The sequence below is a fragment of the Olea europaea genome, unplaced genomic scaffold (genome assembly GCF_002742605.1).
Source record: "Olea europaea var. sylvestris unplaced genomic scaffold, O_europaea_v1 scaffold4590, whole genome shotgun sequence".
Classification (NCBI taxonomy): domain Eukaryota; kingdom Viridiplantae; phylum Streptophyta; class Magnoliopsida; order Lamiales; family Oleaceae; genus Olea; species Olea europaea.
In genome coordinates this window covers 6381-12823 of record NW_019262901.1, presented here as the reverse complement: position 1 = coordinate 12823, position 6443 = coordinate 6381, and positions in this window count along the sequence as shown.

Genomic DNA, 6443 nt, shown 5'->3' with positions numbered 1-6443 from the left:
GAATTTGTCCTCCATTAAGATTAACAAACTCAGAAAACCACTCTTTAGTGGGGCACATATGGAAGGTACAACCAGAGTCTAGGACCCGTTCTTTTGAATCCCTCATTTGGGTGTTCACAAGAACAACTCCCTAAATATCAGGTTCATTATTGCAGGCCACTGCTGCAGAACCATCAGTGTTGTTTTTATTTTTCATATCTGAGATTTTCTTAAAGCAATTCTTTATTAAGTGTCAAGTTTTGCCCCAGTAATAGCATTTTCTGATCTGGTTCTTTGGTTTCACTTGGTTTTTGTTCTTATCTTTATTTCTATTGTTCTAAAATTTTCCTTTCTTGGTTGAATTAAAGTTGTACTGGATCTGTTTCTTATTCTGATTCAATTTCTTTTTCATATATAGCCCTTTACCAAACTTAGAGTCTTTTGACTCGATTTTCATTTCAAGTTCCTTATTTCTAAAGGCTGCAGTTATGATATCTACTATAAGAGTCTGCCCCCCATATTCTAAAGCATTTCTAATGTCTTTATATTTCTCACTTAAAGAGTTTAATAAGGCAACTACTTGTTGGTCACTTGAAATCTCCTCATCACAGTTATCTAAGTCCTGAATCAGTTTAGTGAATTTATCTAAATTTTCTTCTAGGCCAGAAGAGGGATCATTTATTAGGCATGGACTTAGTTAAGTAAAGAGTTCCTAATTTTGTCCATAGAGTCTTAGCAGAATTGGCTTCTGCAGAAGTGGAAGCTTCTGCAGGGGCTATTTCTCCTACTTTTATAATTACATTGTCTGATAGATGAAGAAAAATAGTACTTCATGCAATGTCATCTAATTCTTTTCTCCTATATGCACTAATTTAAACAGCCCATGACCCATCTAGAGCTCCAGCACATCTTTGCTGTAGTAAGATGGCTCTCATCTTCTGGCACTACAGTAAGAGGGCTCTCATCTTCTGGTACCAGAGAGTGAAATCTCTAGTGCCATTCCATGTCTCTATGTCTAACTTATATGAAGTGGACATGATGACAAATATAATTGAATAGCATGCAATTATGCAATATACAATGTGAGTGATTTAGGCACATGAGGTAAACAACAAAACAATTTATTTTCTGAATTTAACTACCTTATTTACAGGCTTCAAGATTAACAAGAAAACTGGCTAAATGAAAAGAGGGGGTCCAGAATTATACCATGATATTGAAATTTTAGAATTTCAGTTTAGGAGTGATCATACTTAAGCTAGGGATGGAACTAGGTTGCAATGCACACTGCACAGATCAATGTGTATCTAGAACTCGGAGTCAACTCAACAAGAACCGGAGAGAGTCAGCTTAACTCGCCAAACTCAGTATGAGTCAGAATACCCAGTTGAACTCAATTATGATTCAACTCAACTCGCCAAACTCAGTACGAGTTAGAGCAACTAGTTGAACTCAATTATGAGTCAACTCAGAAAAATTTAGAATAATAGAGGAGTAGAATTTGAGGATCGATTTTTCAATTTCCTTCACAAAGACCAACAGATTTCATCTAAAAAAATGTTTCGAATCTTTAATCACCGGTTTTGTACTCAATCCAGTTAACAAGAAAGAATTTCAAAGTATTTAAAAAAAAATTTAACAAAAAATTGAAACCTAGGGTTTCAAAAATAATAGATCAGAAATATTCGAGAGAAGAAAAAAAATAAGAAACCGGCTCTGATACCACTGTTATGTTTTAAACTTAAAACATTCAGGATCGATCTACTGAAAACATTAAAGAATTGCAGAAAAATAAAAAAAATTAACACTAGATATGTTTTGCCCTCTTAAAAGGGCTCGAATGTTCGATTTTTAACCTAATCACCCGTTGAGCATCTCTCACGAGATTAGGCTCTAGATCCACTAATAATGAACAAGAACAATATACAAATATACGAAGAAATTGGAAATTTCTTCGAGTTTTTCTTATCTCTTTGACACAACAACACAACACTGCTATTACTCTCACAAATCTTACAAAACAAGCATTTCTCTACACAAAGAACAGAACATTATCAATCACAAAGATCTATTTCATCTAAAGCAACCAAACCTTAGTTTTCATTCAGAAAACGAAGGACAGAGAGAAAGATAGAGAGCAAGACGAAGAGACTCAAAAGAATCCTCTAGAATAGTGAAAAAGCCAAGACCCAATGTGTATGTTTCCGTCTTAATCCAAACAATCAGAGGGCAGAGACTTAGCCACGTGTATGGCTAACTTTTAATTCTTGAAGAGGCGTTTTATCAAAATATGTTTTTATCATACTTGAAATAACCACAGCAACCCGATGAAGCATTTGACCCAATTTAAAGAGGCCCACAAAACCAAGAATCATGTGAGGCAACCCACATATTATTAACAGTTAAATTGCACCATGAGTTTCAAACTTCCCAAAAAAGTGCATTAAGATTTCAAATCTTTCATTTTTGGCACTGTAGTTTCAAACTGTTGACACACAAAAAGTTCAGCCTAAGTCGAATAGCCCAAGGAATGAAGCCCAACTGGAAGATCCCCAAAAATCAAATAGCCCAAAGAACGAATCAATCGGGCAATGCAGGATAAATGCCCAAATAGGAATATCATCGCCCAAGGTTGCAAGTCGCCCAAGATTTGAACGAATGAATTGCCATGCAGTCGCCTAGAGCTGTGACCTTGCTCTCGTCCAAACATTCGAGTCGCCCAGCATCTTAGCAAATATAAGATGTTATGGTTACCCAAAAGTGCAGTTAATAAAGCAGTTATTGGGTAGTCCTACCACGTTCCACGATTCAAGGAATTCAATTGAAGACGGTTGAACGACAAAAGTAATGATAGCAGTTAGAGAAGGCAGTTTCATGACAAGTTGGCCACTACAAGGAAAGTGAGCAGTTATAGAGCGATCAAGCAGTTTTTAAGCGGTTGATCACGAAGAGATCATCCAGGAAATATAAAAGGAAGAAAAGACATAGAGCGAATAACCCCCAAATCAAACACTCTCAAACAGAGAATATGTAACTTTAAATTTCTTAGTTTAGATTTAAACACTCCTTTTACAGTAACTCGTGTGCTTGCGCCAGTTGGAGGTATTCTGTTTTTATTTTCCAATTGTAAAGTCATCGCCAATAGAAACACCCATTTTTGGGACTTTGTCTCAAGAGGTTTGTCCCTTACATAATCGTCTGATCCCTTTTTAATTGTTAACGACTAATCCGCGCGAAACACAAACCTTTAAATTATGCAAGGTGAGATCGGTTGAATGATTTTTGTCTTAGCTTGACCTATAAGTTACACATTGAAAATTTTTTTATTAGTTTAAATAAGAGTAAAATGATCTTTCCATGTTATTTCATTTACAACAATTAAAATGATTAAAAATGAGAAAAGAATTAAAAATGATTAGCAAAATTAAAAATGAACATTTACACCTATATACTCCAACTAGCATACCATCACGCCAGCAACCACTACCACTCACCAAGGATGGAGCCAGCACCCGATGAGCTTGCTCGATTGCCCGTGTTGGGTCTTTTCGAACCGTTGAATTCCTTCCCTGGTAGGCAGTAGCATCGATACAGTGTACACTGTGAAGGCAGCCAGCAGGGAAGATGAAGGAGATGAAGGTTTGGTTAATGGTTTTGGCCTTCTTTTCTTTTCAATTAGCGTGCTTTCATTATGAACGTTGTTTTCTGGTTTTTTTAAGTTTATTTTGATATCCGATGGCTCTAAAGTACAACACAAAAATTGCTGACGGGAGTAGCTAAAAAGAAAGCAGATAAGATAGTGAATCCTTTATTCGGGAAGCTCCCAGAGCAATTTGAAATTGGTGGAGCGTTGCCGCCGAAGAAGGATCTCCACCGATTTGTGAAATGGCCTCAAATGGTTAGGATTTAGCGCAAGAAGATCATTTTGAACCAATGCCTTAAAGTTCGGTTGCCCATTAGTTCTAGATAACCCTCAACAAGAGCTTAGGTCGATTTTTTATACCTCTTTTCTGTATTTTTTACTGTCCGTATTTGCTAATTGTTTATGAGATGTTGAATGTTATTCTTTTTTACTAAACGTGATCTTGGTAATTTGTATGTTTGCTGTTGCTGTTGACAAATGTAGGAAGCTAGATGTGTTAATTTTTGTATTATTGAAGATGCTATTGATTTCTTTGGACCTGTTAGTCTTATTTTACTTTCACAAAATGTTCATTTGTTTCTTTGTATCACTTTTAATGACTACTAAATGATATCGCTATTGCGATCGTGGACCATCGACGATCAATGATCTCCTAGCTCACCAACCATCCTGAATCCGTTCATGCCACCCACCTCCATGTCCAACTATGACACCACCCACTATCACCTCACCCATCGCCCTTGAATTTGATTTCAAAAAGCGACAAAATCGAAGTTCAGATAAGAGAATCTAGTCTTGTTTCATAAGACATCTCAAATTTCTTAAATATCATCTAAATAATTTCTATAAATTCCATACTTTACTAGGATGATAAATAATTGCAAAATGAACTTGAATTACATAATTATAAGTGAACTTCATTTCATTAATGATATATATCAATGATTTAGGAGGAAGATTGTGTCTATTCAATACGTACCCATATAATTTCTGGCTAAAAGTTCAAGCAATCAAATCTAATTCAGAGTGATCAACCAAAATAAAATTTGTAGAAACTTAATTTTTAAATTGCTTGTATACATTTTAGCCAATGGAAATTCTTCCGCAGTTGATGGGGAGAGGCAAGTTTGGTGTTTGGAACTTTGGTAAAGAACAATTATAAACACTAATGTATCTCGAACTTCATAAATAAAATATTGTCATCTTAATAAGAAAAAAATGTAGAGCACAAAAGGTTTCTTAACAAAGAAGAGTAAAACCCTTCAAGGGTCTATGATGTGATACAAATAAACAAATTCATGCCCCTCGGGGTACAGCTCAATTGGTGGAACAATTAACATTATCTTGCTTTCAGTTGCAGGGTGGAGAGTTCGATTCTTGGTGGGAACCTGCGGCCAAAATTTGGTATGGAGCAATCACTGTGGAGGAGGATCTCTTGTGTGCAGAAGTGTACAGGTAATGGGGGGAACCTGTGATCCAATTGAAGTATAACCCGCAATTTACCCCCTTCAAGATTCTAGGGGCAAGGACTTTGGAGGTCCAGGATTTAGTTTGGTGTAAGCTGTGATATCTGGATATCGAAAAAAAAAAAAAAAAAATTTCACATATGTTGTTCCTGTAAGTTTCTCTTCTTAGCTCATGATTAAAGTTGACACTCTACTACAGTTTTGAGGGGTCAAAATTCAGAGATGATATCATAAAGATTGTAGTAAAGATAGTGAATTTTTGACGCTTCAAACTTGTACTATGATATTCTTGTACGAAATAATTAATTGGTCAGCTTTATCGAGACTATAGGTTTGAAGGCAAGGTGATCTGCGTGGTTTTTAGGAGTGGTTTCAAGTCCCAAGAAAAATTCGAAGCTAATATTGATAAATTGTCTAGTTCTTGTACTACACGCTCCCTAAGGGTAGTTTAAAGGTCCAAAAATAAAATAGTTCCATGAATTAAGCGAAAGTGATTGAAAATAGGTGGTAGAAGAAATAGCAGCCTCTCAGAACTCGCGTGAACAAAAAATGCGAAAAAGAAAAGTGGGCTCGACCCCTATTGTGATTATTCGATCAGGGAAACTGTCTTGATCTAATTTTAGTATTGACTAATGGTATAATTCTTGTGCATTAAAGTTATATTTGGACAAATGACCTCACTTTTTTTTAGTAGCAAAAACAAACTTTTGATTACTACTCATGGCTAAGTCCTAAGCTATCGTGATTTGGTACAAATTCAATCTTGTACAAAATCTAACACTTGCTTTTATAATTTATTACTTGAAACTTAGGGTTCAATTTATTTGAAATTTCAAAATTATCGCACTAAGGATATTTTTGCTAAATTCCTAAATTTTGTCCAATTCTTGATATTCTTTTTATTCAATTTTTTTCTTTATCCCAACAAATCAATTATTCGAATATCTCTTCATTTTTTTAATTTCAAACATTTTTTTCCTACATTACTATATTTGGTACGCTGAATAAGATAATATGACACGAGAATGTTTTGTCTTCTCAACTGATCATATAAATTAGGATTTTTGTTAATTATTTTTGGCTGATTACATAAATGACAAGCAACATCAATTAAAAATGAAAAAGAAAAAAAAAACAATTTCGTAATTAGTTACACTTACGAAGTCAAGTCAACCCAACCATTCGTTTCCTGCCGTCCGATTTCGTGATTTTCTTAGACGAAGCAAACGAACGGTTTAAACTCGGAACTAAATAAACAAATGATGAACACGTGTACATTTCGTAGAAGAGGAAAATTAGACGCAGGTGAATTAATGAATGACTGAAGAGTCAATGGCTACCGTAGTCAGGGAAAG